This window comes from Callospermophilus lateralis, chromosome 10 (genome assembly GCF_048772815.1).
Source record: "Callospermophilus lateralis isolate mCalLat2 chromosome 10, mCalLat2.hap1, whole genome shotgun sequence".
NCBI classification, from domain to species: Eukaryota; Metazoa; Chordata; class Mammalia; order Rodentia; family Sciuridae; genus Callospermophilus; species Callospermophilus lateralis.
This window is the reverse complement of record NC_135314.1, coordinates 12,355,450-12,380,808: the sequence shown is the minus strand read 5'-3', so window position 1 is coordinate 12,380,808 and position 25,359 is coordinate 12,355,450. Positions and strand designations below refer to the sequence as shown.

General features: G+C 43.5%; 1 protein-coding gene across 3 annotated transcripts in view; it reads right to left on the bottom strand.

The window, feature by feature from the left end:
• Positions 1 to 25,359, bottom strand: part of Tiam1 (TIAM Rac1 associated GEF 1) — a 362,213-nt gene that overhangs the window by 143,872 nt on the left and 192,982 nt on the right. The gene's annotated exons all lie outside the window — the stretch shown is intronic.

Here is a 25,359-nt window from a genome sequence, read left to right as displayed (position 1 = left end):
TTCCCCACAGAGCATTTACACTGAACTATCCAGCAGATGCTTTGACTAACTCCCTACCACCCTTCAAGTCCACTTGATTTCCACTCTCTAGGGACATCTACTTAAGGTGTTCCAGGTGGCCACAACTCCAAGGCATGGGAAGTCACCAAGGAGAGAGTGGTATGGCTTCTCCAATGTCACCTCTGCTGTATGTTTCTGAACAACTGCATCCAACCAAGCTCATGTCTGTTGGTAGCCAACACCATCCAGGGTCTATTATCTCAATATGGAAAATAGTATTGAAATATATTTGCAGATTGGAAAACACAAACAATGTAGTAGTTTCTCCCTCAGCTCCTGCTTCTTGACATAGTCCCTACCTTTATTCCTTCTCTGAACCTCCCTTGACACACATGTCAATTATAGAGGCCCTAGGTATACTGGCTTCCCTGCAGCTGATGTTTCTGCCCAGATTTTAAATCACCACCCCCTCCCACCACCGAGCCAAGAATCCAAGCACACAGCAGGTGGGGTGGGGGTGTCCCAGCAAGTCCTCAATTCCAATGCAGCTGGGTTTGAAGTTCAATTTGAAAGCCCAGCAACAGGGAGGAGGGTCCGAACAATTGTTCAACATCCTCCTACACCCTGTTTCTGACTAATGCATCACACTGGGAAAGCCTTTCCTCCCAGCTAGTTAGAAGTGACAAGTCCACATTTAAACCAAACCATCCTGAGAAGGCCCAGGATGTACTCCCAGCCCTCCACAGCCTAATGAATCCCTTTCTGAAAATATCCACCTGGTGAGAAAACAAGCAGAGGTTTGAGGCTTAGGCATCCTTCAAATGCTGTTCTCCATGGAGCAGGATGCTCGTGGGCCAAATCAAAGAACATACAGAGAGGGTAGGCAACGGGTATTTCTTTTTGAGATATGGGACAATTTGTTAAGTTGGTGAAAATCACTTGATTTCTCTATGGCTTCAGATTCCTCCTCAATAAAATTTAACACCTAGCAAGTGCTTTTAAAATGTTTTACATCACAAAAAAGGGGAGCTGTTGGATATGGTGTTGTGTTATAGCCAGCTTTCTGTTACTATAACACATACTTGAGATAATCTGTTTACAAAGGATAAAGGTTTACTTTGCTCTCACAGTTTTGGAAGTTTTGGTCCACAGTTAGTTGGCCCCACTGCTCTTGGGTCTGTGGTGAAGTAGTACATCATGGAAGGAACCCATGGTAGAACAAAACCCCTCACTTTATGGTCAGGAAGCCAAAAGGAGATGAGGAAAAGGCTGGGGTTTTACTACCCTCCTCACGGGCACTTGCTCCCAATGACCAGAAGACCTCTCACAAGGCCCCACCTCAGAACATTCCAATAGCACCAGGCTGGGGACCAAGCCTTTAACAGATGGACCTTCAAGGGATACTCCAGACTGGCATGCAAAAGGGGGGGGGGGAAGAGTACTGTGTACATATCAATGTAGAATTTTATTTTTCCAGTAGTGATTTTCCATTGAAAACGGCATCTATGAGAAGGAGGGGATTAATCAAGGGCATTCACTACATAGAGCCTGGCAATCATGACAACCCGAGCCTTCTGCTTCTCGATGCTGCATTCGCACAATCGCAGGGCGTGGGGGCTATGTGAGGCCTGAACTAATGTGGGCGCCAGGAGCTCCGGAGCCTCCTGCTTTGATCTGCACCCGAAGGATCAGCCTGCCCTTTGCCCCATACCACCCAGCTCTGGCTCGGTTTTCCATGAAGGTAAATAAGATTACCCTGACATCACTGTTGGTCTAAAAACTTTCCTCCAATTATTGCTCCCAAACCTCACTCTCAATTCAACTGGATGCAATTCGGTCTTGATCCACATTGAGCTCTGAGGATGGTGCGGCTCAAGACTCCACAGGTGATACTGAAAGGAGGAAGGCTTATGGCCCCTTAAAGAACCTTACAGGTTGCTTATTTGGGTGGCTGAGGGGGAGAAATGTGATAAGGACCCTAAAGGTATCAACTAAGGCAGGATAAACTTGCTGCACTATGTAAGAGGGAGGGGTGAAATCTAACATCTTGAGGCCCAAAGTCTATTAATGCAGCTAATATTCATGGAAATTATGGATGTGCCCTTGACAAGGCAATGGTAAAAACCACGTTTATCTTTTAAGAAAACCATGCACACCAGGATAAGATGATAGTTTAATTTGACCATCATTTTATGATTACTCAGGAAAAAGAAGAATGACGGTCATTTTGATATCATCTTTATAATTAGAATACTGTAGAAATCCTTGGAAAAGGAAACATTCTTAATCCTGGGGATTAATAATGGGCAGCTGGAAATCATTTCTCTATAAAAGCATGGTAGGGAGGAGAATTCTCATTTCAAAAACATCGTACACTTCAAAAGGTTTGTTTAAATCTTATGCAAATAAGAAAAAGAGGTAATTTTAAGTGATCTGAATTTGGAATGGATGATTTTCATCCTGACCATTAAAGAACTTTTCCCCTCAAAGTGTCCTATATCAAGAGGTGCCATTTTAAAACAGGCAAAAATCATGACATGTAAAATTTTTTAAAAATCCTGCCTGTGTATAAATCATCTGCAAGATAAACCGGCAAAAAATAGGTATTGAAACTCATGTCTCTTCTATTTCAAAAACCTGGTTTAACAAGGAAGAAAACTCCTCCAACTTGTGATAGAAAATCTGGGTCCTTTTGGAGCCTATTTGAGACTGGAACAGATCCCTGATGGGCCATTCTCAGGGACACCCACCGTACCCCATCTCCTGAAGTCACGGGCCTGACTAAGGGGAGCACAGGTATGCTGGAGAAACACTCCAGGGGTCCACGCACTTGTCCCACATCATGCTACGTGTTAAAAGAACAGCACCAGGGTCAAGTGAATTAAGAAAATAAAATTCCATTAAAATCCACATCACATAAAAATCGTGGGTATACCTGACAACATGACGTTAAACGAAATAAGACAGAAGAACAAACTCACTGGGACAGAACATAGAAGGGTGGTGACCAGGGTCGGGGAGGAGAGGGCAGCTGCTGTTTCCAGGGCACAGAGCTTCACCTGGGAAGGTGAGAGAGTTCTGGAGAAGGATGGTGGAGACAGATGCACAACCATGTGAAGGCACTTATTGCCGCTGCACACCAAACAAGGTTGACATGATAAATTCTATGTTCTGCATATTATACCATGATTTTTAAAATTAGAGAGTATAATGGTAACTAATATTTGCAGGGAGCTTCATCATCTGAAAAGCATTTCTATGTACATTGCCACTGCACACCAAACAAGGTTGACATGATAAATTCTATGTTCTGCATATTATACCATGATTTTTAAAATTAGAGAGTATAATGGTAACTAATATTTGCAGGGAGCTTCATCATCTGAAAAGCATTTCTATGTACATTGAATCATTTAATCATCATAGTCACCTGGGTCTTACTCTAGTGCCATTTCTATGCACATGACATCTATTGCCTGGTGGATGAAGGAGTGGCTTGGTATCATATGAGAACCCAGACCAACCTCCCTCAAAACCTGCGGTGCTCCTTCCACGGTGCATATTCTATAGAAACACAAGATGTGCTTACAGATGCTCTAAGATATGCACCTTATAAGGTCAAAGTTGGGAAATCCAGTTCCAACAGCCAAGAAGTAAATTTCACTCTGTTTAACCTAGGGTTTCCCAAACTTCCATAATCACGAAGGCTGACTTTGTGGGATATCTACTGACAAATTGTAGAAGAGTCGGTGGGTCTCTGCTGTAGGAAACCATCTCAACAAAAGGTGCTCCTTTATGTACAACAGATTGGTTCCATCTGCTCTCAGGAATCAAGGTGTTTGCCTAATTGGCAGTTCTGAGTATCAATGTCATCGCCAGCACTGGTAATCTTCCCTCTCCAATTTTCTATCTTCTCTCATCCAAATCTTTCCATCGGCCATAAAAGCACCGCAGAGACCACATAGAAGACAATGATGACGAACTTGACACACGTCATCCTTGGCTCCCATCCTGCTTACTCAGGATAAGGATCAGATCAGACCCATCTGAGGGGTGGGGGGGTGGGGTGAAAAGAAAGATACTAAGATACAGAGATGGAGTCGGAGCAGGAGCAGGAGCGGGGTCTGGGATGTGCACTTTGGGGAAAAAAAATTAAAAGATGTGTAATCATAGTACATACCCCCACCCCAAATGCTAGTTCACATGGCCTGGTATCAATGACTCAGAGAAAGAAACATATATCTCTCTGCATTAAATAAATATATCAGAGGAGTGACGTAGGGGCCAACAAGAATACAGGTTTTACAGGTGATTTTATACAGCAATGATACTTAGATTTGGAGTTTCATGAAACTCATTAGCAGTTTCTTCCCACTAATTAAAACAAACAAAATAAATCAACAACCATGAACCAAAATTTCTAATTATAGGTTTCTTGCCTTGTTTTGAATACAATGCATCCAAAAATCTCCAGAACAAAGCAAAGAACTGTTCAAAAATTATTTGTAAAGTGACATGCATATTTAGTTCTTGAAGAGACTTCCCTATCTCTTACCTCAATCCCAAATCCACTTTAGGACAAAGGAGAGCACAGCCCTGGGTTTTAGGCAGAAAAACTGGCCGTGCAACTGTGACACCACCATCCCCTGGCGTGACATTTCTGAGAATGCGTTCAACTGCTGACATGGGCCTGGGCGTCAGTGGAACAGACACTAAACCTGTCAGCTGCTACGTCTTGTCAGGGCCTGTGCTGTTTGTTTGCTACATATATTCAATTTATAATGGGAGTTTGTCATCTACTTTATGTTTGAACTTGACACAATGGGAAAAGCCCTTAAGGGTTAATTATTAATCTCGAAATGAAATCTGAAATAGATAATGAACAGGTCTTGAGCAATCATGAAAGACACCCAGCAGCATTAGGCAAAATAAGGGCTGTTCCCAGAGCTGCCTCCAATGCAGGTGTGTTAGGCTAGCCACCGAGAGGCAAGGAGGAAGGGACCAGCGCTCAGAGGATGGATGTGAGAGTCAGACGGAGTCGTGGGAATTCTGCTTCTACCACTGAATACACAAATGACACCGGAAAGTTACTCCACATCACCAAGCCTCAGCTTCCTCCTCGGTAAAACGGGAATGATAAGAGTGGGTGGAGCAACCCATTGGAAACTGCTCGGTCCACTGCTCGAGCCACAGCTGGAGAAAATAAAAACATGGAATCCTTCCAATCTCCAGGCTCCAGAGCCATAATTAGAAGTTTTCAAAAACCAAATGAGAATGAAAAAATGCCTTGAGAAATTAGTGCCTGAATTCAGCGAATCTGGTTCCTGAAGATGCACGTTGCTCTCCCATGAATGGGACACTTAACACAATCTCCAGGGCATTCCATACCCTCCTCAATGGTAAATTTCAATGAAAAGTGACAACCCCTAACACCCTGGCCCTGCAGAATAATACACTGATTCTCTAGCTTTTGACATTTTCAAGGGCTTTTTGAAAGATCAGTGCTACCCAAAGTTAAACCATTATTGAATAAAGAGGAATAAAGATGAAAAAAAAAAAAAAAGGGAATATCTATCTTGGAAAGAATATTGCCAGTGGCAATACTGCCCAGGAACTTGTAAGAAAGCCACAAAGCAAATCAGATTTTCTAAATATAGATAGTAGATTTAAAAGACCACACTTTTAAGGGATAAAAATTAAAAATTCCAGGTACCTTACGGTAGGAGATGCCATGTAGTAAAATGGATTAACCTAAGTTAACTCAGAAGAGTCAGTACCAAAATCAAAACTCATAGAAGACAATTCCCCAGTTATAAACAATGTGACAAGGGGATACAAATTCTGGAGCAGTGTTCATCTAGAGAGAGATTACCTGATCCAGTCTCTTTGTTAACAACCATAAACAACTGGTATTATGTGGGAGACACTATGCACCCAGTGCTCAGGCCTGGGGGAGGCAGGTGGACTCCCCGACAGGGACATCATTGTCCTCACAGATTAGCCCAAAAGGATCCAGATCATGAGCCCACACCCAGAAGCCCACGGCTGATTTCTCCAGGACTCATCTATAGGAACCAGAGTGATACAGTGGAATTTACAACTAGACAACAGAACAACTCTGGGTTCAATTTCTCATTCTTCTCTAGAATCTCCTCTTCGGGAGCCCAGAACGTGGAACACAAATGAGGTCATTAAATACGGACACCGCTGAGACTGCATAAAAAGACAGCTTTGACTGGAAATCTATCCTACGTAAATGAATCAAAATATTGAATATATATGCAGTTGCCTATCCCTGCTATCTAGGTGGGACATTAGGCTTGGAGAATAAGGGTGATTTTACCCAACATGTAACTGGGATGTCAACTATCCTGGAAATCTCTCCTTCATGACCACAGATTTTAAATCATTTCCAGGGTTAAAGCTTCTGGATTATAGAGCAGCATCCTCTTCACAATGGTTAACACCAAAATGTTAAAACAAAAAAAAAAGAAAGAAAGAAAAAACTTGTAGGGGAAAAAATAAGCTAAAGCAGAAAGCAAATGAGATGGTGAGTCCAGATGTAACTCTGACTCAAGTTCCTTCTTCCCAAAAGAAATGAAATATAAGACATTTAGGTAGGGGGCACCCGAGAATTATGAACTCCCCTTGACTGTGAAAACCAAGACACAATTCACGTGCTTTATTTACTCCTAAGCAATGAAAAAGTCCCTTTTGCAATTCCCTCAGGAACTCCAGGCTAAACCAAAGGTTTCCCATGTAACTTACGACCAGAGGTGTAAGAAATGCTAACTACAACAGAACAACTCTGGGTTCAGAAGTGGGTTCAACAACTCTGGGTTCATGCACATAAAAAGCTGGAGGAAAGGAAAGCAGAGAAAAGGGGGGAAATAATCCAACACCACACAATACAGTGCACTTAGAGAAGAAGAAATACACAATACAGGGCTCCTAGATAAGAAGAAATCAGGAATGGGCTGGGGATGTAGTCCCATGGTAGAGCACCTGCTTGGCAGGTGCCGTTCCCTAGGTTCTATCTCTAGCACACAAGAAAAAAAGAAAAGAAAAAAAAAAAAAAGTCAGGAGACACCAATTAAATCACAGTTGTAGGTTTTCAAATGCTCTGGTTCTAGGAAGCCATCAGAAGAAGCTTTTCCGAGGAAATCTATCCTGCCAGGCTCAAAATCGGGGTGTCCAGGTCCATGCCATTCAGCCAAATGAGTACCATGTGCCAAAGATAAGAATGACATGCCGAAATGAGAACCTGGGGACAGTCTTTAGAAATGTGGGTGTGGAGACTGAAAATTCAAAATGACAAAAAGGACTTTTTCAGTCTTAGGACCTTCTGACAACAGATTAGAAGATGATGTCATTGACATGCTCTGAATTTCTAGATGTGTCCAGTTCCTGTCTCAGATAAGTACTCTCCTACATGGGTCTATGGTAATTGTGCGAGGGTGTGTGGCATCTATGAAACAGAGATACGTTCATAATATAAATGGTAAAAATGGCATTTGCTCGACAAGGATATAAACTGGAAGTGTTCATTAGGATGATCACTTCCCTAAAATGCTGATTTTTTTTTTTAAAAAAACACCTATCTACAACAAATTTTTTAGATTAAATTTGGAGTCCAGAGTTTTTGTGGATTATTTTGAGTACGGAAAGCAGAGTCAACATGCACTCAGAACGTGCAGCGATACAACAGGTGCCGGGTCCTAGGTCTACACCTGGATAGCAGGGCAGGGTCACAGGACTGCAGGCAGGGGCAGTAGGATGGGGATTCCAGGGAAGGAGGGGAAAGCAGAAGGGAGTAATGAGCATGAAGACTACCAAGAAAAACAGTTCTCAGCTCTTTCCCTTTCCAGAACCTCAGGTGAGAATACTAAGACAGTCTTTGCAGGTTTATCTGATAACTGCTCCTTGGTGGAGGTCTGGGGTTCAGGTTTTCTCTCACCTACACCCCTCCTTAAAAAGTGGCCCTTTTATCTTCTTGGAAATCTTATCGACACCCGTTGCAGAGAGAAAAAGTGATTATGACATTTCCAAACTTGGATCTTGACATGACTGAACCCCTCCTGAGTCTTTGAATAATTTGTGTAAGAATGTACCTGGAGGCACAGCGCTGTCCTTCCATGCCAAGGACAAATCCTAAACAGGCCTGTCTTCCAATTTAGGAACAAAAGCAATTCTCCCTCAAACCTTCCCAAAATAAATAAATAGTAAGTAAATAAAGCCTCTGGTTTATTGACCCCAACATAACAGAAAACTTACTTTTCAAAAAGCTTAGTGACTAGAGTGAGGAGGGGTATCCACCCTGAGAGGTGACCGGCCATGGGCGTGTCAGAGTCCATGCAGGGGGGGCCCAGGGTCATCAGGCTCCAGAAAGGTTGAGGCTCAGAGGGACAGAAGAACCTGCATGAGGCCTTTCACAGGCCCACTCAGGGGAGAAGTGATACCACAAGCAGACTGTAACTCACTTAATGAGACAGGTGTCTTCAAAAGAACATCTGAGACCAGGAAACTGACCAGGCATCTCTGGCTCCTTGTTCTGGGGGCTGGGAAGTCCAGCAGCACGGTGCTGGCACCAGGTCTTCTCGCTGCATCATCATGTGATTGAGGCTACCACGTGGCCAGACCAAAGCAGCATCCAGCAAGGGTCTCTCTTCCTCGCCATGAATGCCATTCTTATGCCCTCCTCTCATTCCACCTCCCCAAGACCCCACTGCCAAATACCATGAACACATGACTTCAGGGGGACACAGTCGAACTGCAGCTATAGAGAACTGCAAGTCCACACAGATACAAGTAAGATCAAAAGCCCGTGGAGAAATACGGAAGCTGTATGTATATAAGTCAACGCTTACTTGTGACAAAAAGAGCAACTTCCCAGGGGCTGGCTGATGGCCACCTGAACCAAGTGACCCAGGTGAGTGGGATACTTCAAAAGTGGACGTTCCTGGGGAAGACAGGAGAAGAGACACGTGACATCAGGTATGGTGTGTCTGCCAATGCGGAGGAACCTGGACGGAATCGTAAGAAGATATCGACGGAAGCCAAACCAAGGGGCCTTCTACAAAATGACCACGACAGCCAAATGCAGCGCATGACCCTCAGTGGGAAACAGGCTTTCAAGGGGACCATGCTGACTGCTCTCAGGACGAATGACAAAAGCGGAGTGAGGCAGGAGGGGCGGCTGGCAGGAATGTGCACCTTCACCCAGTGATTTCAGTCCCTGTAGGGTGGCTGCACAGATGGGTAAAAACTGCCAGAGTCTGAGGCAAGAGCTGCTTCCTTGCAAATGATCTGGAGAAAACAAAATGATTTACACCATAGTCCCAGCTCTTCTCAAAGTTGGTGGCAACTCCAAATAAAAACAAAATTCTAAAACTAATTATGCAAAGTTATGTAGACACAGAAGTGGGTAATCTGTATAATGAAATGGTCAGATAATACTAGGCAAGCGATCGATATTAAATATGAGAATTAAGGAAAGAATGGCTAAAATTTGCTAATGTCACATTAGAAAGAACAAAAAAAAAGCCCTTTAACCACACCTGTCGATGTGCCCTTCATCTGCTCACCAGTCAGCAGGCTGGTGTAAATTCAGACTTTGCTTTGCCTTCTCAGGTCCAGCCACTCTTCTGACCACTGCACATGGAAGGCTCAGGAACTCCACCTGCCCCGAGCATCCTTGTTAAGCCATCAACAAGACTGCCAGGAACCAAGGAACAACCCAAAACCCCTGACATGCTTCCTGCCTTAGTCCACACTGTCATGCACCCTGAGGACGTGGACCAGAGCTAACCTCCAGAGCTCTGAGATGGCACCACACTGGGACTCAGTTTTCTTATCTGGGATTTGGGCAGCTGGCTGTGATCATCCGATTCTGATCAATCCCACCAGCAGCATCTAACAAGGCCTCCCCTTTGCCAGGCCCTGGTCTGTGCTCAAGCAGCTCAAGCCCAGGAATAAGAGGAACTCAGAACAGGCACCCCTAGCCGTGGGACCCTGGGCACGTAATCTAACCTCTGCCTGTTTGCTCATTTGCATAAGGCGCAACCTTCCCACCTCAGCCTTGGGAAGGTTACATGCTTTATATGTTCTCTGTGACTATATCTTTCCTTATCGAATTATTCATCTATGGCATGATTATATACAAGTCATATACAATTACTTACTGGTTATTGTTCAATATTTAATAATTTAATTAAATTTAAATTATTTATTTAGTTAATTAACTATTTAAACATTTAATAATTCCTTTCTGAATGGCCGGGTCTCTGGGAATGTTCAGAGCTCTAGGGTATTCCATGGGAGAACCTGCCACATGGTGAACACACAGTAACTGTTGGTGGCTATTTACTATGATGACAGCATAATGTGAGGGGAGTAATGTGCAATCAGCAGGGCCAGGCTGGCCACTGCCAAAGGCCCACAGATGCCCAGATGAGGCCCTGGAACTCAATCCAGCCAATGGCAGGAGCCCACCTTGAGAGCCTACTGGTTGACACCCCAGGTTATCTGTTTCGACAGCCTACAGCAACTTGAGGCAGAGAGTTAGAGGGACAACTGCTGCAGGGAGGAAGACGAGGGATGGAACCCACAGCAGCAGTGCAGGAAGAAAGGAAGCCACTCTACGAAAGAGCCCTGCCACTCCAGCCTCAGCGACCTCCCGATTACCAAATCTCAACCCGGTATCAGGATTGAACCCGTGGGAGAGGGAAAACCTGACTAAAGATTCATTTATGCACCGCATATTCCGCTGAAGATGTCAGGGGCTATATGAGACATTTTAAATTCTTCCAAAGATTATTTCAAAGATGAAAAGCTTTTGAATTTACAAGGGGAAAAAAAAAGCTTTCAACACAAAAATCACGTAGCTAGAATTTCACACTTGGAGGCAGGAACATCTGTCCGTGGTCCTCCTCAAAAATCACAAGAATGCTTCTCAAATGACCAAAATGAAGGTGAGGTCTTCCAGCCCTGGAAAGCTATCAACTCGGGGCAAAGTGAGCCACAAAAACAAATGTGAGGTTACCTCTGAAGTTATTAGCACAGACCTCTGGGAGGATCCGTCAGAAAACCCCAAATATGATCACAACCAGACCTCATCACACGTGAGCACACACTCACCTTGGAGCTTTGAGCAGATTATAAACACATCATCAGACGAAGAAGAAAAGTCCACCGTGTAGCACTTGAAAAATAATTTCCACACCATAATCTCCTCTTTACTATCTGTGGGAAGCTCATAACCGCCTAAGGCAAAGATCAGCCCAGAAACTCAGATCAAAAAAAGAGCTCCACATGAAGTCAACTGCTCCTAATTGAAACGCTTCACCTTCAGGAACCCAAAATTGTGCTCCATTTGTGTACAATGAATCAAAGAGCCTTCTGCTGTCATGTATAACTGATTAGAACGACTAAATAAATAAATAATTTAAAAAAAAAATACTCAACAGTGGCAGAGACACTAAATCAATCCCTCTTCTACTTGGAAAATGGGGGAATGTGTACTTCCCAGCCAATCAGTTACATGGGAGCCAAGTGCCAGAACTCTGCCAATAGAACAGGACAGACCAGCCCTTGCACCACCCAAAGTCTCCAGGTACTCGCCCTGATGCTTCCTGCACAGCGAACCAGAAGAGCCAGGGTGGACCCTGAGAGCTTAGGCCACTAGATGGAGGAAGCTTGGTCCTTGAATGGGAAGACAGAGAGAGGCACTGTCATCCCCTCCCAGCTTGGGCCTGTGACGCCTGCAGTAAGTAACACTCTGACTACAGGAAGCAGGAAGTCTGAGGGTACATGTTCCAAGGAATCAGCCCACCCACAATACAAGGTGCCTTGGGTTGATGAGATTTTGTGAGAAGTCATGAAAATTTACCCTCATGAAGTCAAGTGAATTTCACAGATGTACCCTGGGCACACAGGATGCCCCAAAGCTCAGATATTCCAGCCGCCTTTCAGAGTCGGAAGTTCTGATCCCACTGAATCCTGCCACAGATGCATCCTCTGCTACCCATTTAATGACATCAAAATGTCAAAGCAGACAAGTTAGAAAAGTGCTTTTACAGCCACCAACCCTAAAGGAAAGGTTACCCAATGCTGGATGGGAGGAGGATGGTATGCCAGTTAGTCACTGAGGAAAACTGTTCAGGGCAGCACATCCACATGCTTATTTCTGCAGCCAAGTGTAATTTGCATTGTTCTATATTTACGTTGAGCTCATGACCAGTGCAATGCAAGCCTCTGACAAAGGGCTGCATTCCAACTTTTTTAAAGAACAAACAGAGCCAACTTGTCTTAACAAGTCAGTGACACCTGCATTGCCCTGGCAGGACTCTCTCACGCTGAGTAAATAATGAACTGCCAATAAGCCCCGTCCAGAACAAAGGGGGAAAGCCCTGCACTCCCTTGCCTGATGTCTCCACTGGCAGGAAATATCTTCTTTCTCAATACAGCAAGAGGAATTTTGCCCAAAACTGCTAACTCAGGGGAAGGGCGGGAGAAGACCCTCAATTAGGCTGCCAGTTTCCTAAAAAGGATATGGATTCTACTTTGGGAAGAATTCATATTACCAAGAAATTCACTTTGAGGCATCATCCAGTAAAAGACTAAAGCTTAAAAATTTAAGTCAAATCATCCTGAATAAGCCCACACCAAGGATTCCGGGGATTGTGGTCCAAACAGCAACAGGAGGTGGCTCACCATCAGCCTTGACCAAATGACATCCTGAAGACCATCTCACACCTGGGTCTAAGCAAAAATCCCAAACAAGTCTATTGTCTGCCATGTGGGAATTTGTCAGGGTGCGTGAGGAGCAGTCCATGAGTGGGGGAGGGGTCCCTATGTCTGAAGGATGGTCCCTGCACACCTGATTCACCAGCTCACTTATCGCCAGTACTGACCTATCCATAGGGAGAAGGAAAGACAGAGCAGTGCTTGAGACTTTGAACTCTGGGGCCAGGGGATGATTAGGCATGTTACTTAACCTCACTAAACTTTAGTTTCTCGTTTGTAAACAACGTTTTTAATAATACCCACACACCTCCCAGGTGAGCTATGCAAGTTACGCACCTAATACTGGTGTCGGAATGTAAACAATAATAAAGGTTAGTTATTATCATTAGTATGTATTACCCAGCATGTAGTCTCTGAGCACTTACAAATCATACAAAGACAGAAATAACGAAATTTCAGGGGTCCTAAAACAGACCCTCCCTGTTCACAAAATAATTTCCCTAAAGAAAATATTTTTTAATTTTTTAAATATTTTTTAATTTTTAAAAAAATTGTTCTTCTTCTTAGAAGACAGGTATTCTAAAGAGAGGTAAACTTGAGCCCTAGCAGTAGCAAGTATTCACTGAATCCATAGATAATATGCAGGTGTTCATTGAATCCAAGGATAATAACAGGGCAATTTTACAAATGTGCAACCTGAACTTCAGGTCAATTTCATTGCCAAGTTGCTCAATAGAAATTCCAAGACAGGTCCACTTGACCTTAAGTTTGTCCTTTCCTTGGGGATTTTGCCCAACAGTAGCAATTGCATTCCATCCTAAGGGAAGGTTTTTATAGCTAGAGAGAGTAAAGGGAAGAAAAGAAAAGGAGAATATGAGAATATTGCATAAAGAAGAATGATATGGAAATGTCGGGAGGCACAATCTCACAAAGTTCAGGCAGCCCTAGGGGACACAGCTCAGCAATCATCTCCACCACACATCACACACACGCCTAAATGACAGCAGCCACTCACATGCCTACTGCAAAAAGAGTGTTTATATGCTCAGTCGGTCTCATATATTACTTAATAGAACACAGCAAGCTCAAATGTAAATTCTTCTAAGAACCTGAATACATTTGTTGAAGGAAGACATTTGCTCTGAGCATAACTGAACAACCCTGGAAATCCAGTAAGTTTCTTTCCTTGAAGATCAATGCAATACCTACAAAAAGTACTTCTAAGAGGAGAGGAATACCAGGAAAATCATTTAGCTGTCTTCATCTATTTTTTTTTCTACTACATTTACTTTAATGACAGAAACTTGCAGTGGAGTTTGAATGGTATTGTGAGTCTACAGGGAGACTCCCATCTGGGTTCCAAATAATCGCCATTTGCAACATTTGTAGGTGAACAGAATGTTGGTTCACATTCTAGAAGGGAAAGACAGACTGTTCTTTTCATGTGGTTTATGATGTGTGGGGCAAAATAATTGATAAAAAAAAAACTCAGGATTTAAACAGACTACGTTTTTCAAAAATGAAGCAGATGCTTTTGAAATGAGGACACTACTATATGTACATGAGTGCTAACCCTCTTGGCTGATACAACCGGAATGGACAATGTCACAGATTCTGAGAAACTTTAAAGCCGTCTAAAATGTGATTCCAACATGGTAAACAGACAGTGTAATTACTGCTGGAAATAATGACTAATGTTTACTGATGACTTACGTATGCATTTTACATAACAAGCTCATTTAGCCTTCCCAACAATCCTGGGAGGATCCTGTTATCATTCTTATCAGAACCATCTTACAGATGAGGAAACTGAGCCTAAGGAAGAGTGTTTCTCCCCTCTAAAGCAGGAGTCCCAGTGTGGGGGCAGGACTCACACCGCTGCTCAGGTGGAAGGGGTAAAAAGAGTTGGAATATTAAGGAAAATCAGAAGATTCAACAGCAGCATTTAAGTTTACTGACACTGGAGGTATCCTGAGAACAACATGAACACAGGATGCTTTGGGTGGGCTGTAAGACAAAGACGCCAGAGGGACCACCAAACTCCTTGGCCCTATTAACAAAGAAAAAGGATCATCAAAGTACATCATGGAAAAAAAAAAAAAAAAAAGCAAACATTTCTTTACGTTGTTCCCACTGCCCTAAACATATAGTAAAACAAGCAGAGCATCTCCGTTTTTCCCAAATTTAAGACCCATATTTTTCAAGTCAACCCAGTATATGGACATACAACCTTGATTGTTTTCTATTCTTTTCCGTTACATCTATAAAACACTGTTATTTGATAAACTCCCAAAGCATCCCAATGCTCATGTGAAAAGCACTACTCAGATGGTAATCACAGTTTCCTACAGGGAGCTATCTATACTTTTATGAGTGCATATATTTTTAAGGGGGGCGGTGTTCAAATCAACTTGCTAACTTGACCCAGTACACAATTCTTACCAAGGATCCTGCAGGACTTATCTGAGCCTTCTGGAAATGGAATGAAAATCATGTGCATGAACATTACTGCATTTTTATAGGGAATGATGACCAGCTTTTCTAATAAGTGGAAACACAAAATTAATTCATTTCTTTCCATATGGTTGGCATACCTTGTAACAAAACTACACGAAGCTTTTTCATACAAATAAAATTTCCCTGCCACCGGAAGAGATCATCCCAATCAATATAGCCATAAAATTGTGCTGCAAAAACTGCAAGTGGTAACACCCAGCAGAACATAAATAGCATTCATACACTTCTTCTACAAAGTGAGAGCCGACTTGGAATTGTACTAAAAAAAGCACAGGGGATGGAACAAGAGGGTCCCCAGTGTTCTTGCGGGTTTTCTAGAGAACAGAAGACTGTCACCCACCCTGCCTTCCACAGAGAACCTGATGAAATGCTCAGAAAGATAATTGTCTTCGAACAAAACTCACTTTGCTTTATCCTTGCTTGTTTCCAATCAAAAGCCAAAATGCTTCAAGATAAAAGTTCACACTGGTTTAGGGAATTATGAGATGCAGCTGCCCCCAGATGAAAAGGTGTGAGCACTCCTCCTAAGGAGGAGTATTCTGGGAGAGCCAAGCCAAGAATGGCATTTCCATTTGAAAGTACATGAACAACACAAACATGGCATTCTCAGGCCCCAATTAGTTCTCTCACTGAAACTAATCAAGACCTGAGTGGCTTGATCTTTATCAGATCAAAGGTGTTCAAACAGATGATGTTTCTGTACTAAGTTGCCATCGAGCCTGCTGCCACATGGGCCTCTTCCCCAGGCCTCAGGTTCCCTTCCACATGGAGGCCCTTCCACATCTCTGGCCCCTTAGGATGTCTCTGGGGGCAGGAGAGTTGCTCACCTGGACAAAGCGGAGGGTCTGGGAGAATGACCAACACCTGCCTGGCTCAGGCCCTTCTCTTCCTGCTCTTGGAGGGATCTTCCCAGCCCACAAGGAACCTGAGGTCTGACTTGCTCTAGGTCACACAGCAGGAGCTCCCAACCATGCTGTGCCTGGGAGGACGCCTACCACTGTCCAGGGCTAGGTCTGCATAGGAGTAAGCCCCTCTAACTCTACACTCCAGGGATGTTCTGGTGTCCTCCTGTGGTATCCTCCACATCTCAGGCTCCAACCCTAGCTACCAGTAGTAAAGCTGATCCTCTGGTTTCCATCTGCTGCCTTCACTGTGTCGCTCGACTAATCCAGAACTTGGGCAGGAAAGAGCTTCTCAAATCTCAACCGGCTCAGTTGTCCCCACAGTCTCAATTTCAAGTGGGTTGACAACACTTAAAATACTGCGCTTAACTCATCTGTTACTTTCCAATTTTAGGACACACTACATGTGCCTACTTGATCAGACAACTCTACTACATATTCATATTTGCAGGCAACCCTACCCAGCAGGGAAGTTCCTGGAAACCAAAGCACAGAACCAACGACCTAGATCGGGAGAGAATTTCAGAAACGATATTTTTTTGTGGATTAATGTCCAATCACAGGCTATGGACAGGGTTTCAGGATGAATTTAAATAGGAATTTGGTTACAGCTCCCAAAGAAGATTTCATTCTATGGTCCCAAGTGAATTTCCCAAATAACATATATTCAGTTGTGAGCATTTAGATACACCTACATCCTGAGCGAATAAACTCAGAATGAATTCCCAACACTGTAGTAGGCAGCTAAGAGACTCTACCCTGCTGATAAAATAACTTTCCAAGAATCCAAAGTCAACGTTCTGGTTCCTACTTGCAATTTCTATTTGAAGATCTGATTGGCAAAACCTGCCAATCTTATCATGGAAGTAAAATCTTTTGGGCTCTGAGGCTAAGAGAATAAAAAATAAGAGAACTCTGTATCCAAATCTCATTGACATGATTTTTGTCTTTATCTTGACAATGTTACCAGAAATATAAAAGTTGACCCAGCCTGGTTTCTCATTCAAAAGATTTTCTGTGACTCCACATTCCAAGATGGCCTCAGGCTGAACCAAACTTCTACTGTCTCTGGGGCAGTATAGGTGGGCCTCAGCTCCTCCCCGTCATAACATACAGCATGAAAGTGGCTAAGCCTTCTGTTGTTTCTGGACCTCTGGTTTCTGAGGCACCCCATGCTAAAAGTCCAGGTGGCCATGTAAATAAATCATCCCTGGGAAGAATTAATGATAAGCAATGATAACACATGTCCAAACCCTGCTCAAGTGGTGAACAAGTATATATTTGGGTCCCTGTTTTCAGTCACTCTTGGATTAAAAGTGGAGTTGCTGGGTCATATGGCAATTCTATCTGAAACTTTCAGGAATCATCAAACTACTTTGCACCGCAGTTGTACTCTTTTATATTCTCCCAGCAATGTGCAAGGGTTCTAGTTTCTCCACCTTCTCATCAGCACTGGTTATTTTCCACTTGTTAAAAAAAATTATCATCACCATTCCAGAGGTTCAAAAGGTATCTGACTGGTGTGGATCTGCACCTCCCTAATGATCAGTGAGGCTGTGCATCTTTCCATGTGTTTACTTGCCTTCTGAATATTTTCTTTGAAGAGATGTCAACTCAAGTCCTTTGCCCACTTTTTAATGGTGCTATTTTTTGTTGTTGCTAAGTTTTAAACCAGTGTTCATGGCAGCATTATCGACAGCAGCCAAAAGGTGGAAACAACTGAAATGTCCATTGATCCATGAACAGATTTTTAAAAAAAAAGAAAAGAAAAGAAAAAGTATGTATGATGAATGAAACATCATTCAGCCAAAAAGAATGAATTTCTGACCCATGCTACAACATGAATGAACCATATAGCATTATGCAAAGTGAAATAAGCCAGACATGAAAGACAAATACTGTGTGATTCTACTTACACAAGGTATCTAGAACAAGCAAATTCACAGAGTGTAGAATGGAGGTTACCAATGTCTGGGCGGGAGGTCGGGGGGTGGGGATGAGAAATGAGCAGTTATTATAGTCTGGATATGAAATTTCCCCTAAAAGCTCGTGTGTTGAAAGTATGAACCCAATGCAGCAAGGTTCAAAGGTGGCACTTTAAGACAATCATTGGATCATGAGGGCTCTGACCTCATCAAGGGATTAATCCACCAAATGGATTAATCCATTGATGCTGGATGAACTACCTGGAGGTGGGACATAATTGGAAGAAGTAAGTCACTGGGGTCCTAGAAGGGTATATCTTCTCCTAGCTCCTCCCTGCTCCTCTCTTTCTTCCTCTCTCTCCTGTCCGGCTGCCGTGAGCTGACAGCTTTCCTCCACCATCCCCTTCCACCATGATGTTTTGCCTCACTTCAGACCCAGAGCAATGGAGTTGGCCAATCATGGACTGAATCCTCTGAAACTGTGAACCAAAATAAATGTTTCTTCCTCTGAGTTTTTCTTGTCAGGCATTTTGGTCACAGTGACAAATAATTGACTAACACAATAGCTATTGCTTAATGAGTACAGTTTCTGCTTAAAATGATGAAAAAGTGCTAGAAATAGTTTGTGGTAGTAGTTGCACAATTGTTCACTTAAAAAGGGTAAGAATGGTGTGCTTTAAGTCAAGTATATGTTACCATACCAAAAAAAAAATGTTATCAGCTAAGTTTAATTTATTTTATACTTGGTAATAAAATCAGTTGAGAAAAGATAATCATCATATTAGGGAAAAAAATGTCTTGGTCAAGTTGGTTGAGTTAGGAAATTTCAGAAACCAGTACAAATCAGGAAATGGCATTTAGGTTACATAGTATCAGGAACTCAGCAAATTCCTAGCTGTACACTGACCAGCTAGCAATTGTGGGCAACTTCACACTACCTTTCTGAATCCCACCAGATGTAGAATTGAAAGGCGGAGAACAAGACGTGAAGGTTGCCTCAGGGATCCAAGAAGTCCTGGGTGAAACGCTTGCAGCAGGAAATGTTACAGGCAGGGTCAGAGAGTGTCTGCAGCCTGCACCTCTGCAAACAGCTGAGGTCTGTCCAGCCTCTGGGGCCAGTCTGTCCACTATCCATGAAAGTACACTACTCTCCATGCTCTTCTGCATTTTTACAATATTTTCCAGGACATAAGTTTTTAAAGTAAGTAATAATTGCTCCTGACAACACAAAGAAAGCCAAACGGATGCAATTAAGTGCAGGAAAACAGCCTGAGACCCCCAAATACCAACTCAGCAGAGGAGGCAAAGAGAAGCCCAGAAGGAAATAAGCTAAACAATAATGGTGGGTCCCACTGGACACAAGTTACGGGGTGGCTTTGATGACATCTTTATGTTTGGTTATAATTTATTAATATTTCTACAATAAATGTGCATGATTATTCTAAAATATTATGTATGGAAGAGAAAGAAAAGGCGAGCTCAGAGTCCACCTTCTCTGGAGGAGTCCTTGCCCCTTTCTCCCCACTGCAGAGTACACCCCTCTCCTCTCACTGCGTTCATTCCATCTGCCTCATAAGGGTGTAGAGGACAATTCTAGCTCACATTAGCCAACACAGACTTGTGCAGGCCACTCCTCCAAGTCACTCCACATGTCCCTTTACTAATCACAACAGCTGCGTGGGGTGGCTATCATCATCCCCTCTTACAGGGAGCTAAGGTATGACTGTGTCCCCCAGAGTTCACATGCAGGAACCTTAATACCCACTAGGCAGTACTGGAGGTGTTCAGGTCACGAGGGTGGATTAATGCCCTTCCAGCGGGAGTGAGTAAGTTCTCAGGAAATGGGTTCATTCTTGCAACAGTGGGTTATTAGAAAAGTAAGTTCGGCATCCACAGCTTTCTCTGGCCTCTTTACCATGCTGTGAAGCAGGAAGAAGGCCCTCAGCAGAAGCACACATAGCACCACGCTCTCGGACATCAAAGACTTTAGAACAAACTTCTGGTCTTTATAAATTACTCAGTCTATGGTATTGTGTTATAACAACAGAAAACAGACTGAGACTCAAGAAAGAACTGAAGTTCTACAAGCAACAGCAATTTACCCATAGGCACCAGTGACAGGGCTGGTTTCAAATTCACAGTGAATCCTGAACCCACACTCCAAGCTCTGAAACTCTGCCCCCACCTGTATAATCTCTACTGTTGCTGCCACCTTACTTTGTCACCATGCACTGACTTTCCTGTCACCTCCAACACACTGTGAGTCAGGGCTGCATCCTATCAATCTCTTCCTGAAATATCTATCCCATAGCCAATTCTCTAGTGGGTCCCCTGAACTGAGTTACTGTTGAATGTCAGATCCTAAGCCAAGTGAATGTTTAAAATCATCTATGCACACAGGTACAGCTGCATTCCTAATTCCATAGGATGTCAAAAGCCTCTTGAGCAAAGTGTGGCCAATTTTACAAGTTACCCCACACAACTCAGATGCAAAGTGGCCAGTCACATTTCTCACTGGGGAACTTGGGTTCCCTGGACAAGTCATGGTAGAGTACACCAAGGTAAACCTTTGGCTTTCACAGCCAAAGTGAAGAGAGATGAGAGAAAGTTTATGAAGAAGCCAATAAAAAGTAATGTAAAGTATGCAAACTGTAGACTCTGGACTGTGGGACTTCCATCATATCTCATTCTAGAAAAGGCAAAACTACGGACACGGTTGAAAGATCAGTGGCTGCCAGTGGCTAGTGGGGAAGGAGGGATGAATAGGTGGAACACCAGAGGACGTTTAAGGGCAGAGAAATTATGCTCTATGATACTGCAAAGGTGGATACATGCCATTTTACATCTATCAAACCCACAGAAATACACAAGAGTGAACCCCATGGGGCTGGGGTTGTAGTTCAGTGGTAGACCATTTGCCTAGCATGTGTGAGGCCCTGGGTTCAATCCTCAGCACCACATAAAAATAAATAAATAAAAAAAGGTATTGTATCCATCTACAACTAAAAAAAAAAGAAATTTTAAAGTGTGAACTGGTGGCACAAGCCTGTAATCCCAGTGGCTTAGGAGGTTGAGGCAGGAGGATTGCAAGTTCAAAGGCAGCCTCAGCAACTTATCAAAGTCCTGAGCAACTCAGTGAGACCCTGTCTCTAATAAAATATAAAAAATGGCTGGAGATGTGGCTCAGTGATTAAGCGCCCCTGAGTTCAATCCCCAGTACCAAAAATAAAAATAAAAAAGAATGAACTCTGTTGTAAATTATGGATGCTGGGTGATAATTATGTATCACTGTAGGTTCATCAACTGCAAAAAAAAAAAAAGTACCACCCTTGTTAAGAATATTGAAACTGTGGAGCCTGGGGTTGGGAAAGAGTTGATCTGGGATACTCAGAGCATTCTCCTCAATTTTGCTTTGAACCTAAAACTATTCTCAGAAAGCAGCTGGGTACAATGGCACATGCCTATAATCCCAAGAGATTGGGAGGCTGAGGCAGAAGGACCATGGGTTCAAAGCCAGCCTCAGCAACTTAGTGAGGCAACTTAAAGAGACCCCATCTCTAAATAAAAATATAAAGGGCTGGCAATGTGGCTCAGTGGTTAAAGAGTCCGGGTTCAATCCCTGGTACCAGAAAAAAAAAGGGGGGGTGGGGGGGAAGGAAGGAAGGAAGGAAAGCTGGCTACAGAAACATCAATAGGTGAATGAGAAAACATACCCAATAGTGATCTCAAAACCATGGTGTCTACCTGCTGTGGATAATGAAGATAAGACTCCCGGCTGTAAAGGCAGGCCGTAGAGGAAACTGGCTTTGAAAATGGTTAAACCCTACAACCGTAGGACAGGTGGCAGAAATCTCCTCAAACATCAGTAATATTCATGGGTCACCTGCCTCGGGGCAAAGAGATGACGACATGATTCCAAGAACAACAGAGGAGGTAACACTTTTGGGGGGAACCTATGATACGTCAGAAACTTGAGAAATACTTTAATCTTAACTACTTTATCAGAAATTTCCCTTCAGTTCATTTTATTTTATTTTATTTTATTTTTAAAGAGAGAGAGAGAGATAGAGAGAGAATTTTTAATATTTATTTTTTACTTATCGGCGGACACAACATCTTTGTTTGTATGTGGTGCTGAGGATCGAACCCGGGCCTCACGCATGCCAGGCGAGCGCACTACCGCTTGAGCCACATCCCCAGCCCTTCAGTTCATTTTGTAACTGAAAAAGCCAAAGCACAGAGAATTTAAGTGACTGCCCACGGCCACACAGCTAGTCCGCAGTGGGGCTGAGGTCTTCATTCTCAGTGTGCTGTTCTTAGCCAACTCCTCGGCCCCCACCTTTCAGACATTCCCAGGAGCAGAAGGACCAACTGCCCAACTAGAAAATGTAATATTCATGACAGAGACAAAGTCGTTGGCTTACTTTGGCTTCCAAATGCCAAAGTGAATTTCTAAGTCATTTCTTTGATCCAATTATCTATTTAAGGAAGATTCCAGTAATGTTCTCACCAACTAAGGCCCCCACAGTACGAGGAAATGGGAAATGCTTATCCTGTAACTACATACGTAAAAGTTCCACCAACAAAGAACACACCAATGTGAGAGTAATTAAATAAAGAGTAGAAGTATTTTTCACAGTTCAGTTCTACTAGAGAAAAACCAAGTTACCTTTTTCATGTTTTTATGAGCACATTATGATTTTGCATAGTAATAGAGTTCACTTTTGACATATTCATAAGCAAGAAATATAATTTGCTCTTTTTCAATCCCTGCTACTTCCTCCCTCACTCCCTGTTCCCCTCCCTCTTTTCTGCTCCTCTTCCTTTTATTTATTTATTGTTTTTCCAAGCGGTGCTTTATAGATATACGTAGAGATGGAACTCCCTGTGCTATATTCATAATATGCACATAGCATGATTTAGTCAATTTCGTTACCCATTTCCTCTCTTTCCTTCTCCCTCCTCTCTCTCCCCCCAGCCCCTTCCTGGGCTCCACCAATTTCCCTACAGAAGGATACATTTTAATAGAGTGTGTTTTAAGATTTACTCAGAAGGAACTTCATCTAAAATAATATAAACATTCCTCCTGTATCTATGGAAACACAGATACAGTTCTACCTTTTAAGTCATAAGGACAGGAAAAAACCAGGAGCCCATGGGTTGCAGGTATCAATCACATGGAGGGAACATTCAAAACACATACATTTCAATACTTCTCCGTAATGTTGTTTATTTCCACAGGCAACTGTAAATAAGGCAATATTATATTGTAAGATCAATGACATACGTTATATTGGCAGTTAAGAATTTTTTTTTAATTAAAATGGGAGACTTTCTGTTTAAAATCGAAGAAGTCCGCCCCTTTGCAAACTAATGGTGCATGTCACGCACTTCATGTCCCGCCAAGCACCTTTCCCCATTTGTCATGCAGCGCCCTCCTGAAGCACACTGTGTTGGGAATATAAAACCCTGGTCTCGGGGAGCAGACCCCCGACTCCCCTCCCACAGGGCACGTTTCCCACCTATTACCGGCATGGCTGCACCGTTTCCTAGTTGTCATGCTTCTGTTCCACTTTTCTTATGGGCAAAATCAATACCTCATTTGCCAGAAAGACATGGCTCTCCCCTGCCTTTCTATTGTCCCAGCTTATCAGGGAGGCTGTCTGGGGGAGAGTCTTAAAGTAAAAGGGCTCTTCTGGCTGTTCGTGAGGATCACCTATCACCCGATGGATGGGCAGCAGAGATTTCAGAAGGAACGTCCCACCTCTCTGCATACCAAACCAAAAGAGATGGACAGGAAACCAAACAGCCTTCATCAGTCTTCAGTCCACACCGTGAGACTCCAGAGAATTCCCAAGAAGGCCCTGGACAGAAAGAAGCCCTCTGCCGCAACGATGCTGTAAAGCTGGGCCAAGTCGCTGGCATCCCGGGAGATTTCCCTCTCTGCAGATGTGCCTGATAATGCACTTCCCACCAGGTAACACTCGCACTGGACTGCAGATGCTAGATGAAAGGCCACGGTGAAACGCAACACGCTAGTTACTGTGCTGGCCCAGAGGCGGTCCCTCCAAGTCCTTCCCAGTGGTGATTAAAGAGATGGCCCTCCGTCCCTTCCCTACCTTCCAGTGATGTGAGGCTTAATTAATATGCACTTGGGGTTTGAAGATCCCTAGATGAAAAGGGGACCAGATGTGAAAGTTATTATTATTTTGTTCAAAGGACACTGGTCTACTAACATCTGTGGACAAGTTTACCGCACACCACTTAAAACAGACTAACAGGGTCAACGCCAAAAAAGTTCAGGTTGGAGTTTTTTTAAAGTCTCCGAGATCCGCCACGTGTGTTTGGGCCATGACTTAACAGGCGGCTCTGTCAGAACTAAAGCTCTCAATGAGCACCAATCAGCAGCCCACACCAAAAAGGAATGTGGAATCTGATCAGAGGCGAGGCAGGTGCTCTAACAGAGAGCGCAACAGCTAAGTGCAGGAAGAAGGGATGATTGTCCATTTGGAAAATAAATGAAACATCAGGCTGCAAGAACCCTAAATTATCTTCAAGCATTTTTCAGCCCATTCCCCCCCGCCCGGAACTTGTTATAGAATTCTTTTCCCTCCAACTATGAGGAAAGGGATTTATGCCTAGAGAAGCTGAAAAGACTTGTTAAGAAAGACCCAAGAGCACCAGCAGGATACAGGTTGTGTGTGTAATAACAAAGTCTAATCAACGCTCACACACAAGGACTACAGGGAGCACAAGTCCAAAGGAGAGAGTTATCTGGCCTCCCTGCAACACATGATCGCCAAGAGAGCCTGTTAAAACCTAAATCAGGTCCCCGCCTGACCTCCGCCCTCTGAGGATTCCACTATGCCAGGATCGCCCCTGACCACACTCTGTCATCCACAGCTCCTTGACCTTCCCTTTGCTCTTTCCACCCGAGAGCCACAGTGATACTGTAGATAGGCCAGACCCAGCCCCTGCCCTCTGTTACCAGAAAACTCGCTCCCCAAACCGTTGGCCATCTTTGCTACAAGGTCACCCATTCTGGGGCCTCCCTAAGCCCCACACTTCCTGGCTTCACTGTCCTGGTGGCAATGCTCACCCTCCAGCCCTGGAGAAGTTGTAACTGCTTGCTTACTGTCCACCCTCCTCCACCATATTGGCAGTTACTTGAGGGCAGGGCAGGGATTCTTCTTAGTCTTACTCACTATTTATCCCCCACTGTCAGAAACTGTGCAAGACACGAGAGAAGCACTCAATAAATACCGGTGAAG